The sequence below is a fragment of the Saimiri boliviensis genome, chromosome 1, assembly GCF_048565385.1.
Source record: "Saimiri boliviensis isolate mSaiBol1 chromosome 1, mSaiBol1.pri, whole genome shotgun sequence".
In the NCBI taxonomy this organism is placed as follows: Eukaryota; Metazoa; Chordata; class Mammalia; order Primates; family Cebidae; genus Saimiri; species Saimiri boliviensis.
Window position 1 is genome coordinate 153,705,909 of NC_133449.1, and position 14,247 is coordinate 153,720,155.

The window sequence follows — 14,247 nt, forward strand, 5'->3', positions numbered from 1 at the left end:
ACAAAATAAGAGCCAGGCAAATTTGAAAAATTTTTTCCACTATTTCATTAGTTTGTATTTTACTACTTATTTTACTACTATTTTTTCTACATTCAAAAGTAACTGACATGCATAGTAAACCCTTGAAGGAGTACCTATGTATTAGGAACATTCAAAATTGTATGACTAATTAATACTTAGCAATTCAACCTAAATACCATAAATATTCTTGGTTATTTTTACAGTCTCTTTTTCCTATCCACCTAAATCAATTCAATGTTACCAATTAAGTTGGTGTACTGGAATTTAAGAGTCTCTCTTCAATTGACTTTATCCTATTGCTTCACGTAACATATCTCCTCGTAACTAAATCTTACCCTTTCTCGGGACTCGCTTGTCTCTCCTAGTAAGTTTACTGTTCTTACTCACATTTTGATCTGTTTTAAAAATTCTATTACCAAACCACTGACAGTGGTATTGTCTAACATTCCATTTCCAGTTATAACTTAGCATCATCCCTGTAAGAATATACAACTTAGATTTTCTCCCCCTTAGAGCCTCAACCATTATCAGTGTTTATTTGGAACTTCGGATGAAAAACCATGAAATCTTATTTGACATCTTTTTCCTATCACTCACACAGACAACTATGAAGTCCCTTTGGTGGTTCCTTCAAAACACTATTGAGATCTTGTTCCTCCCATTCTCACTGCCCTCACTTTATGTCCTGTAACCCTATAATGCGGCTCTTGTGAAAGAAAGCCTTAGTAGAAAATAATTCTTGAGCAAACCAAGAGCACCAACTGTCTCACTGGACTATAATAATCATCTCTGTACTTTGCTCTTGGAAACCTGGATGAAATAACTGCAATTTGTAACACAGATCATCACAAAGCTTATCTAAAACTCTGAAACAGTGCAGCACAAGTGGTCCCTGCTTAATCTGATCCCTGTCCATCTCTCTTACCCCTTTCACCACCCTGTTCCCCACAGTTCCCCAGACTCCAGCCACATGACTGACTGTTCATTCTTTATACACACTTGGCTGCTTCCTCCACTGGGAAGTCATTTCCTTAGACCCCCTTACCACTAGCTCTTAAAGGGCACCGTCTCAGGGAGGCTTCTTGCAACTCTTCATCTAAAGTAGGCCTCTCCCCTCTACCAATTTCAATGTATTTTTTTGTTTTTATCTTCATCTGCAATTAATTGATTTTTCCTTGGTCATTCTCCGTAATTAGAGTTTCACCCCTGTGAGTTGCAGACACATTTTCTGCCTTGTTCACTGCTATACCATGAAAGCAGCAATTGGCACATAGCACGTACTTAGTAAATAGTAAAAGACTGGATTGTTTTAACTGCCCAGAGTATAGGTTGTACACTTTACAATGAGTTTTCAAATCTATTAAGTCACCGATATAAATTCAGCAAGAATAATTAGGCTCATTGTATGCCTATGAAAACTGGGACTCACACAAGCTTCCTGACCTTGTAAGTCACATAAGTAGCGATTGCAGGTGCAATATAAAAACATTTAATTTTCCATATGATTGATCATCATCAAAAAAAAACTACAGATACAGTATCTTTTTAAAATTTCTATCAAAGGGATAAGGATTAAATGTCAAATTAAGTATAAAAATAAGTTATTAGTTCATTATTCTAAAGCAAATAAAATATATTTAAATATAAAACATCATTTGGAGAATTTTAAGATTTTCCTAAGGTTCTTCTGCATCACAATTATTTAAGAGGTCACTGGAATGGGGAAAATAAAGAGTATTTTTATAAATAAAGTAGTAGTAATGTATAAAGATAATAATTTATGTGTTGAAACAAATGCAAATGCTATGTACTTCACTGTGTTTATTCTCCCTTTTTATCCCCCTGGATAGAATAGCATTTAGCAAATTTATAATTATTTTTCTTTGTAATTTTATCCCTTTCAGTTGAATAGCTATTTATTTGCTTCTTTCATGTATTTTTATTAAGAACAAAAAGAACATTAATTCGTGGGTTTGTATATTTGTGTGTGCACTAATGCATGAAGCACTGTAGCTATCATCAAAATCCCTCATCAAAATCCTACAAAGGAGGTTAGTAAAAACCATTTTAAAATAATTTTACATTGCATACCAGGAAATGAACTTTTTGGCAAGTCAGCGTGTGGTATTTTGTGTCCATTTATTTTTATTTCATATAATAAAGTATGTCATAAGCAAGCAATATTTACATTATAAAATCTATTAACATTGGTTAAATTTCTTCCAAGATTTAGAACTTCCTATCTTTATTACTACTTTATTTTGCTTAAAATTGATTTGCCTATGTCAGAGATTTTTAAAGCAGTTAAAGGGCTACTAAACTAATATTTGAACTCAAGTAAACAGGACAAAGTTTATGTTAATCCACGATTAGAATATATTTTTCTAATTAACTCATATAAAATTTGGCAAGATCATGGTGATTTTACTCTTACAAACCAACCTCTGATGTGAAAGTACTTTCAGGATAGCTTATCATTGTCATGTCTCCTTATTCCTGCCAATAATATGTATCAAGTTTAAAAATAAACAAATTACACAAACGCATGCTAAAGATTCCCATTTAAAATTTATAATAAATCATTATGATAAAATTTCTCTTACAAGTGCTCACACCTCTCAGGATCACTAAATGTTTAGCCAGAAATCAGGAGCTGGCAGGATTATTCAAAGAAAAAAAAGAAATGTGGATGAGGATTCCAATGGGTCACATAAGCCCCCTTCACATCAAAACGTTATTTCCCATTAAGTCTTAAAAGGATTCCACTTGATAGAAAGTTCAATGGTAGCATTTCAATTAAGATACTTTATATGCAGGTTATCAATTCAGAGCTGGAAGAAGTCTTAAGAGTCATCCAACTCAAACTCCTAATTTTATAAGTGAGGAAAGAAAGAACCAGAGAGGTTTGGAAATTTGAAAAAATCACAGTTAAGAAATGGCAGGGTCAGGATGAACACAAATGCTTCCCGACTTCCTGGTTGAGAGCAGGCGCTGTGCATCGAAGGCCAGAGGCTAAAATTCTGACTTCATCATCACCAGCTACTGATCTTTTTTTTTTCCTTTTTTTCTGTTGTTGTTTTTTGAGATGGAGTTTTACTCTTGTTGACCAGGCTGGAGCACAATGGTGAGATCTCAGCTCACTGGAACCTCCACTTCTGGGTTCAAGGGATTCTCCTGCTTCAGCCTACTGAGTTGGTGGGACTACAGGTGGCCGCCACCACACCCAGATAATTTTTTATATTTTTAATAGATACAGGGTTTCACCATGTTGACCAGGCTGACCTCAAACTCCTGACTCCAGGTGATCCACCTGCCTCAGCCTCCCAAAATGCTGGGATTACAGGCATGAGCCACTGTGCCTGGTCTGCTGATCTTGAATGAATTATTTCCCTCCTCTAACCTTACTTTACTCATCAGTACAGTACAGATCAAATTGCACCTACTCCCTGGGGTTACTGACTACTAATGGCTGGGGTTTCATCACTTCTAGAGATTCCCATTGTCATTATTCTCACACAGTTGCTTCTCATTGAACTGTATGTGCCCTCGGACATTGTCTCTAGTGTGGGATGTGAAAGGCACGAGAAGATCCCAAACCATTCTTCTCTGTATCATACACATTTTTAAACTTTTTATTTCGATTTTAAAATAATTTTAAATTTACAGAAGAATTTGTAAAGTAATACAGTGTGCTACTGTAGGCCTATCACACGCTTTCTTACAAGGTTAGCATCTTACATAAGCATGTTACATATAAGGAAACAAATTAACATTTGTATAATACCTTTTAACTAAAATGTTACCATAACAATATGATTTATTTGGATTTTTTCCGGTATGTCTAACTAATGTCCTTGTGTTCCAAGATTCAATCCAAGATAACACATTACATTTAGTATAATCCAGGTCTTAAATTACACCTGATCTTAATCTAATTAAAAAACATAGCTGTTTAGATCTACTGATGAAAATCGAGGGGCTCATAGGTAAGCAGAGAACATTTTGGAAAGGGAAATTTATACCCAAGCAGGACTAATGTGATGGATCCACTTTATTCCTTATAGTGAATGTCATAGGCTTGCATTAATCAGCTCCTCAGTGATTGAAATTAAAGTGCCATTAGTTCTTCTAGGACCCACTTAGCATAGCACTGATGCAATGCTCGGTGATTTGTTTCTAAGTGTCAAGTTTAAAAATGTAGATATGGGCACCTTGATTAATATGTTTTTGTACCTCCTCGGGGAATTATAGATTTATATTTACAATGTCCAAACCACAAAGACACAACCTTTAATGTGAGGGAAAAAAAATCACGTCAACAGAAATCAGACATATTCTAAGACAGGCTACTCATTTACATTGGAAGAAGGTTATTCCCTGGCTTGGAGATGACCTCAAAAGGTATCTAATGAATGGTGTCTGGCAACATTGCATAAATGCCCATGTTTTTTCAAGTATTAATTCCAAGCACAGAAGAAAAGGCATGTGTGGAGAACTAGAGAAAAGCAGCAATTTCTTCTCTTGCAAAAGCCACATGGGGATTTATGGGGAGACGGCATGTGATTACAGCCTGGAGCTTAGCCAGGGCAAGAGGATAACAGGGTGATGGTCTCTGCCCACGTTAACGGATGACTTTCCTGATGTGATAGATGTTTCCTGACCTGTCCTACTAATTTGTTTTATCTGGCACCGCCTTGCTGCTACAGAGAAGCAAGAAGGACTTCAGATAGGCTTCCCAGCATCCTTTGTGAGTTGGAGGAACAGGACAGTGATGAGGCCTCATTCTGGAAGCTCTTACTATCACGAAAGCACTCGCTCCTGGAAAAGTGGTGAGAAGTGGTGTCTTCTTTTTGTCATCCCATTCTTTCATTCCTGGTAGAGGAACTAAAGTGGCAACATTTATGTAAAGGTGACTTTCTATGCCTAGACACAGTCAAAGGCTTTATGACTTTTCTCTGGGTCAAAATTTACCCATTACAACTCAGGTGGGCAATTATTAATAATGGGCCGGGCGCGGTGGCTCACGCCTGTAATCCCAGCACTTTGGGAGGCCGAGGCGGGTGGATCACGAGGTCAAGAGATCGAGATCATCCTGGTCAACATGGTGAAACCCTGTCTCTACTAAAAATACAAAAAATTAGCTGGGCATGGTGGTGTGTGCCTGTAATCCCAGCTACTCAGGAGGCTGAGGCAGGAGAATTGCCTGAACCCAGGAGGCGGAGGTTGCGGTGAGGCGAGATTGAGCCATTGCACTCCAGCCTGGGTAACAAGAGCGAAACTCCGTCTCAAAATAATAATAATAATAATAATAATAATTATTATTATTATTATTCCACTCTTCATTTTCCATAATTGCTATCAACCCCTTTCCAGCTCCCAACCCTAAAAATGGTACAAATTCTTGGTTATAAGAGAGAAATTCATCTTACTTTCAATTTGAAACCTAGTTTTCCTTCAGAAATTTCACAATATTTCAGGAATTTTCTTTTCTTGCGGATTACCTCTCAGGATCTTGTTAATAGCATATTGCAGGAACAGTGTTTTTTAAAGGGTCAAAGCCTGGGCCTCCCTTCAGCCCTTGCTAGTGTTACTGCTTCTTCAGGGCCTGGCCACAAAGCCCCTTGCAATCCACCCCTCAGGAGTTTACTAGTCAATACTTTTATGCATTTTTAGCTGAGATCCTTGGAGTCAATTAGATCATGTCACACCACGGGCACACCGAGAGACATCCGTGGCTCTCCACTGAGCTTAGAATAAAATCTGCAATTCTTGCCAAAGCCTGTAAGGCTCTGTGATGTAAATGCCACCCTCCATGACTAACAGACCAACTCCCCCTTATTTACGGAGCTCCAACCACACTAGCCCCCTTCTAGTCCTTCCAACAAGCCAATCTCACTGGAACCTCAGAGGCTCCGCACACACCATTATGCTATTTAGTCCGTCCAAGCATTTTCTTCCAGACTCACCTGCTGATGTCACTGTCCTGTGGTGACCGTCTGTTTACTTGATCTGAAATAGCACCCCACCTCACTCTCTCCAGTATCCACTCTATTATTCTTCATAGCACTTCTCATCACCCGGCATCTTATATAATCATTTGCTTGTTTACAGTTTGTCTTTTCCAACCAGAATATCAATACCATTAAAGGAGATGCTCAATTTTTGACTCATTGTCAAAAACTCTTTGAGGTAGGCATTCACATTGTTTTTGTTTTTGTTTTTGTTTTTTTTTGTTTTGTTTTTTAAACTAAACAATTGAGGAAATTAAGTTCAGCAAGTTTCAGTGATTTGCAGAAGGTCAAACAATGCAAACTGTTGTCTTTCTATTCCAAGGGAGAAAAAATGTTTTGAAGAGCATCTGCCCCCCTTCCCCAGGAGGCCTGAATACTGAAAATAGGCCAGCAACTACTCAGCAATAATTCCTCTGTTTCCTATAAACAAACCTCCTTGGCGGAGCACGTTCACTTTTCAAGTGGTCAAAGCAGCAGCTGGGCTGCAGATAATCAAGGAGCCTGGGGGCAATTAGTTTCAATGTTCTGACAATGAGAAAGTGGGAGAGCCTTAGCATTTTACACATTGTTGTCACGCTTGGGAGGTTCTTTAACAGGCCTTGAGATCAGATGTTTGTCCTGTTGGCCTTTTTGATTCCTACTTGCAGGGGCCGAAGCCCTCCGCCTCACTCCCTCCATAAGCACACTTATCACCCCATGACATGCAGAGTGCCTGGGAAGGGCTCCTTGTCAGCAGCTGAGTGACCAGTCACAGCACATGTTATTTATTCTTGCTGAACCCAACTCTTTGAGAGCTCAGCCTGAGCCTTACTCCTCTATCTATCTCCCAGAGCACCTGGCATAGAACAGGTGTTCAATAAATCTCTGTTAAATTGAATTGGCAGTTCACTTAATCAGTCCAGGCCTGGTTTTCCTATCTGTCGAATGGGGAGAGTGAAGCTCTCTACAAGGATTATTAGGATGAACAAATAAAATTGAATATGTTTTTGTCTCTTAGTAGCATACACGAGGAGTATTTATTGGCCTTTTAAAATATTAAATATAAACATAAAACATAAAAAAAAAAACATAAAACAAGATGCTGTGAGCCTCTTTGGGGACATGGCATTACTTCAGCTGGAGTGTACTGGCATGATCATAGCTCACTGTATCCTTGACCTCCCAGGCTCAAGCAGTCCTCCTGCCTCAGCCTCCTGAGTAGCTGAGACTACAGGTCAATATCACTAGGCCCAAGTAGTTTCTTTTTATGTTGTGTAGGGACTGGGTCTCCCTATGTTGCCCATTATTTTTTGCAGAGATGGGGGTCTCACTATGTTGGTAACACAGTGGTGAACCAATATACCACAGGAAGGAAATAAAATCCTACAAGCACTTAATCAGTTAACAAACATTCTAGTTTCCTCAATGTAATCACAAATAAACCATATTTTGAATTGAATAATATTGTTCTATAGTAATATACTACCTAGAGTATTCCTTTAACTAGATAGGAAAAAAAGATGATTTTATCTAAGTAATCATTTGATACCTTACTATGTGCTAGGCACTCTGTTAAGTGGTTGAAGTGAGTTATCCCATTTATTCCACAAAATCATCCTATCATGTATGTTTTTCCATTTCCCTGAGGCACAGAAAGTTTAAGCCACTTGCTCAAGGCCACGAAACTAAGAGATGATGCTGATAAGCAAGTCATGCACTGATGAATGCTCCACCATACTGCCTCCCTGAAAATCAACCAAGGTGAGCGATGTATGGTTCTGTTAGTCCTTTTTGCATTACTATAAAGGAATACCTGAGACTGAGTAATTCATAAAGAATTTATTTGGCTCATGATTCTACAGGCTGTACAAGCATGGCACCAACATCTGCGTAGCTTTATACAGGACTTATTTCTAAAGCATTTATTTCCTTGGCTTGTGGTGAGGCTTCAGGTAACTTTTAGACATGGCAGAAGGCAAAGAGGGATCACGCGTATCACATGGTGGGGGGTGGGGGGGAAGAGACAGAAAAGATCACAGACTCTTTTGTAACAACCATCTATCATGTGAACTCATTACCAGGAGGAGGGCGCTAGGGCATTCATGAGGGATTCGCCCTCATGATCCAGACACCTCCTAGGCCCCACCTTCAACATCAGAGATCACATTTCAACATGAGTTTTGGAGGGGACACACATCTAAACTATATTACCATACCTGAAACAAAGCTATAAGCATCTACCATGTATTACACAATGCCCTGTGGTAGCTACTGGGGGATACAGTGGGAGAAGACAAACACAGTTATGCCCCCATGGAGCTTGACATATAACGTAGGATAATAACATGAAGCAAGTAATCACACAAATCAACACACAATTACAAACTGGAATATGTGCTGACAAGGAAAATGACGGGGCATTATGAGAATACTGGGTACTGAAGGAAGAAGGACAGGGGGACATATGTGGATTGTCAGTCGGAGAGGAGAAGTCAGAGAGGGCACCTCTGAAACGAAACTGACAGGCAAGCTGAGAAAGAACTGGTCAGCAAAGGTGACTGAGGTATCGAGGCCAGAAGTGTGTCTCAGTAGAGCCACGTGTCTACGGAGATGCTAAATTGGAGAAAGGGCCAGGCCTCAGAATTAAGGAAGGAGAAATCAGAAGGAAGCAAAAAGTCAGAATGGAGAATCAAAGGGAACAAGCCTATTGGAGAAAAGCTTTCAAATCACTGGATGGATCCCTGTGGGGTGTGGCTGTCTTTGCCCACCAGGTTTGAGAACTGTTAAGAAGTTAGGTACATGGACACACACCAAGGAAACACAGCTATTTTTCATGTATGACTGACTTCCTTTTTCAGTGGAAAGTGCTTGAATAATGTATGAGTATCAGCAGGTGCAAAGAAGGTCCAAAGGTGTCTAAAACTTCTTCCCTAAAACCTCATACAGGCTTTATTTTCTAAATTAGTAGATGTATTAGATGCAGGTCTTCATTCAGTCAGAATGACTAATATGACGAAGCTTTACTCAAAAATGGTTATGGATTAAATCAGTTTTGTCAACAAACACATCTTGGAAGTTATAGGGATGGTAGTATCTCTTAAGTGGTTATTTTATGACCCTACAAAGCAGCAATTAGTAATTTAAAAAAAAAAGATATACCAAAATTATATATGTCAACAACATATTGGAAAAGAGATACATTTACTAAAAATAAAACTCCAATTAAGTTCTAGATCCCTCTGATAATCCCAAAAAGGCACTACAAATAATAACAGACACAGAAGATAAAATGAAATTCGAATCTAAGAGATTAAGGAAGTGCCAAGGGCAGATACTACAGGAACATTAGGTCAAAGAAGAACAAAAATACAGTTAAGTCAAAGAAGAACAAAAACGTTGTGTTGTCATACTTAAGCATCTCCCTCAGAAAGTTTTTGATATTTCCCCAAAACCTCAAGAAAAAATTTGCAAGACATACTATCCTACAATTCTTCAGATATAACTAAGATGTTTCCTTCTTTTGAAAAATATACACGGCCCAATTTTCATACTTAAGATACAATTAAGACCAAAAGCAATAAATAAGAAAGTGATGGTATTTCTTCCTAAAATATCCTATCCGTAACTTTTAAATAGTTTGATGTGTTTAGTCTTAGAGCCAATATTTGCAAGATTTCTAAAACTTGCATGCAGAAGCCCAAGGCAACTGTCAGTATCACCCAGGTCTGAAGCACTACCCGTCTGCAGGTTCAAGGATTCAACTAGAAAAATCAACACATTTCCAAGCAGTGTATACTATAAATCGAAACATCTGAACTCCATTATTTTGCATTTTTGACAACAAAATTGGCACAATTCCGAAAAGTCGTAAAATCAAGTAAAAACCTGTTAAAATGGAATTCAGCTACCTTTATAGGGAATATAGGCTGAGTAATTTCCTTACTGAGCGGGATAGCTCTGAAAGAGATTTCATTTCTTAGACCTTTTTACTTTTTTTTTTTTTTCATTTCTTAAGAGTTTTGATTTCACACAACACTGAGTAGCAAGATTAAAGAGCAGATGGAACATAAAGGGGTGTTGTTCTACCACTGAGAATACCCATTGGCAAGTTTCCCCTCCCTTTTATTGCAGACCAATCTTAACAGCCCAACTACGTTTCTATTCCCTCCATGAAATTTGCAAAAGTATGGCTTTACAGCACCCTCCTCTCCTCTTACAGTCCTTGCTAACATTAAAATTGGACTTTTAGGCAGATATTACCTGGTGAGGTCTCTTGAATTAAACAAAATAAACACATATTTAGTATACTGAGCATCTACTCCCATGCACTCACATTTCTAATTCATTGAATTGTCACAACTCTAAGAAATAGAACATTATCACGTCAATTTTCCAGAGGAAAAAACTGAGGACAGAAATTTCTTCAGTCACTGAGAACTTTCCCAATTATTTATGAAGACAGCTCCTCATATTTTGCCTCTTCATTCAAATAGTTAGTTATACCTTAGAGAGCTCAGACCCATATTGTCCAGCATTGTCCCTCTGAAAGCCAAGCACAGTGTTGTATGCACTGCATGTACTCATGTATGCCAGTGTTTTGATTTGATATTGAAAAGAACAGAAAGGCAATGCTTCGTTAAAATAAGCCCTCTACCAATCACTGACATTTGGGTTCAATGTTCACTACGAAATAAAATTCAAGATCCATTCGCATTCGATACTAGAACCAAATACCAAATGAATATAAATGGGAGGCATTTCCATGTTTGCCATTCTTTTGGTATTTCCAGCATGGGCAGCAGCAGAGTGGAAATAGGAATGTGGGCCCCCTCATTGGAAAGTAATGACACTGACATGGGGGTTTACTGCCATTTCATGCAGGGAGCTGCAAGGGTGGGAGTGGGGAACAAGGCTGAAAAGGCAGAAAGAAAAGAACGGGGAAAAAAAGGCATTCACATTCTGTGGATTAAAAATCCAATGAAAGGAGAATAAGAAACCAGTCTATCAATTGATAGAAGTTTCAATGCAGTCAACCTAAGCTTCAATATTTATTCCGGGGGAAAATTGAACCTCAAGTCCAAAAATGACTCTCAGCTCCCATTCTCTGCTCAAATACACATACATTTACATTTATGGGTGACTACATGGCTATATTTAAATTCTCAGCTCTAAAAGCTGCAAGACTGTAAATAGACTCATTTTAGTCATTTTATAAAATTGTATTAGCTTTCCTTTCCTGCCATTCTCCAAGCCAGGCAAAGTTCAGACGTGCAGAAAATGTAAATGATTTCTTTTGATAATAGCACTGGTAGAGTCCAAAACCAGAAATCAGTCCATGCTCATTTCTGAGAGCCTGTTGAGTGACGCCTGGTCATAGCTTTGAGGTTAACAGAGTAAATTTCAGCATAAGGAGCCAGTGGAATGTACCACCTCAGGACAGAAAATAAAAGAAGCCATTATCTAGCACCATGTAAAGTTTCAGATCAAACAGCTCTTGTTTACTCCGAGGAGAAAGCACAGTAAGCACAGCTGAGAACTGACTATGACTCCCTCTGAGAGGAAACTGTGTAGTGTCTGTTATGGATTTCGAGACAAAGCACATCATGGTCATACCAAGCTAGCAGATTCCTCCATGAGTCGGACAGGCTCCTGCAGAAGCATGGACTCTGACAGGGTTCCTTAAAACCTGATCTCACTCTTCCATGTCTCACTCCTCCATTTGCATACACACGTGGTGAGTTGATATGCCTATCTTAACTATTTAGTATCTTCCTCAATCCTTAGTACTTTAGTATTTCCTTTCTTTTTTTATTTTTATTTTTTATTTTATTTTTTGGTGCCATGACTTGGATTCGAACCTAGTATTTCCTTATGATCCCTCATTTGGGAAAGAGGAATCCAGCATTTTCCAAATGGAAGACCAGCTTATGATGGATACATGAGAGAGAGGGAAAAAAAGATAGTAAAATGTTTTGCTATTAAGTTTAAAACTCTCTGCAGTCTACCTGAAGAAATAAAAGATGTGGAGAGAAGCTGGGCTATACTGCCGTCCCAATACCCACAAGGCGAGCTGAGAAAAGCAAGCCTGTGAGCTGGAGGAGGAGGAGGGAAGTGAGATACCGAGATGATTAGGTGTTGACATGGTAACAAATGGCTGCTTTGCCTCATCCCGCAGGCTTAGTTTGTGGGATAGTATAGAGCCCATTCATGTTACAGGTTTTAGAGTCAAGGGGAATTATGGTTCACACTCTGTAGGTAATTCAGGAGGTAGACTGGTTTAGCTATGCCCTAAGCCAGTGTTTTGATGTGCATGTGAATTGCTTCCTGCAGATCCCGAGGAACACGGGGAAATGCTAAAAACCTTCCCACCTTCTGAGCAGGGAGAACCCATCAGTTGAGAGAACAAGCTGGAGGTACGAACAGTCCTCAAGGACAAAACAAAGGAGGAATGGTGGTAAGCAAAATGCACCATCTCTTTAGAAACCACAGAGTGGGGGAGAATCCAAAGTTTGACCTGAAAATCACAATAAATGGCTGCCAGGGACTGAATTTAACCGTCAAAACTAGACTGGGGAGCTGGTAGAACGAAGGCCATAGAAAAACAGTCACATTGTCATACATCTGACTTGGTGACTTCAGAATCAACCAGTTGCTGTATTCAGAAACATTAAGAAAGTCACACCACTTACACATGTAATTATGACTCAGAATTAAGGAAGATCCAGGAAGTAGGAAGGAAAGAAGAGGAAAATATTCATGCCTACACTGCAAACATATAACAGCTCTCCCATCTCTTCTGTATTACTGATTTTTTTGTTTTACAGTAGAATTGGAATTTATAAGCAGTGGCTAAGAAGTTAACATAGAAGAGCATGGGTTTAGGTGCCCAACATATATAACCTTGGTTTTATTTCTGCAATTCACCACTTTGTACCCTTGAGCAAGTTAGTGAAGCTCTCAGTCTCTTTATCCATAAAACAGAGCATGCCCTTGGGATCTGCTCTGAAGGCAGACATTTGATTTTTTTTTCCTTTTTTTTAATTGCATTTTAGGTTTTGGGGTACATGTGAAGAACATGCAAGATAGTTGCATAGGTACACACATGGCAGTGTGGTTTGCTGCCTTCCTCCCCTTCACCTACATCTGGCATTTCTCCCCATGCTATCTCTCCCCAACTCCTGACTCCTGGAAAATGGTAAGCACTTAATTACTGTGAGCTATGATTACTATTATCAAGGTGTTTGGCTGAATGAAATATGAAGAACTTAAGAACTAACTTATCAACTAACTTAACTAAGATAATTTTTTCTCTGATATGAAAGTGAATGTTTACTACAGAATTTGAAGCAAAAATAAAGCTTTTCTTGCTCTCCATCCTACACAGGAGCTTTTCCATCCTCCCAACGGTAAAATAGATGACAGGGTATCTTTAGGATAAAACAAAAAAACAAAAAGTCCTGACCTTTGATATGTTTGTGCATTGATTCCCTTCGTTTCGAAAATATTTATGACATCTAGAAACAAGGCCATAGACATTTGCAAGTAAAAAGACTCATGATAAAGAAACGTATTATGCCAGTATTTAAGCAGGCTATAAGGGTAATCCAGTCTGCTGTCTATTTTTGCAACTCAAGTTTCATTGGAACACAACCACAGCCATTTGTTAACATATAGTCTATGGTTGCTCTTGGATATAAGGAGAAAGTTATGTCCTAACAGAGGCCTTGTGCTACACAAAGCCTAAAATATTTGCTAAGTATCTCTTTAGAGGAAAAGTTTGCTGACCTCTTATCTAAGAGAAGAAAACAAGGCAAGAGGCAAGAATAGGACAAACAAGGTTGAAGAAAAGACAGAAAATATCAAGTGAGGTTGCTTCAAACAGTAAGCTACCATTACGTGATGATGGACACACATGTGGAGAGGCAAAAAACTAAGAACCTTAAGTCAAGCACAATGTTGGCAAAGGGTAAAGGCATAAATGGTATAGAGGGCTGCATATTGAATCCAAGAATATAGATGCGATTTCTTCTTCAAAATCTTAAAAGTGTTTCGTCTTCGAAAATATAGCTCAAGAAAGCACATATACTTAAGAGATACCCTTTTGCATGAACTGAATCCAACAATAATTAGATTTAATTTGTTATGGTTGTTGATTTACGTGATTATAGACACATCTTTGAGACTATAGAGAATATTTTCAAATAAATGTGATTCTGTGGCATCTTCACTTTATTAC

At 38.5% G+C, this 14,247-nt stretch overlaps 1 protein-coding gene across 1 annotated transcript in view; it reads right to left on the reverse strand.

Moving 5' to 3' along the window:
* SGCD (sarcoglycan delta) overlaps nucleotides 1-14,247 on the reverse strand; it is a 1,061,368-nt gene that overhangs the window by 588,450 nt on the left and 458,671 nt on the right. The gene's annotated exons all lie outside the window — the stretch shown is intronic.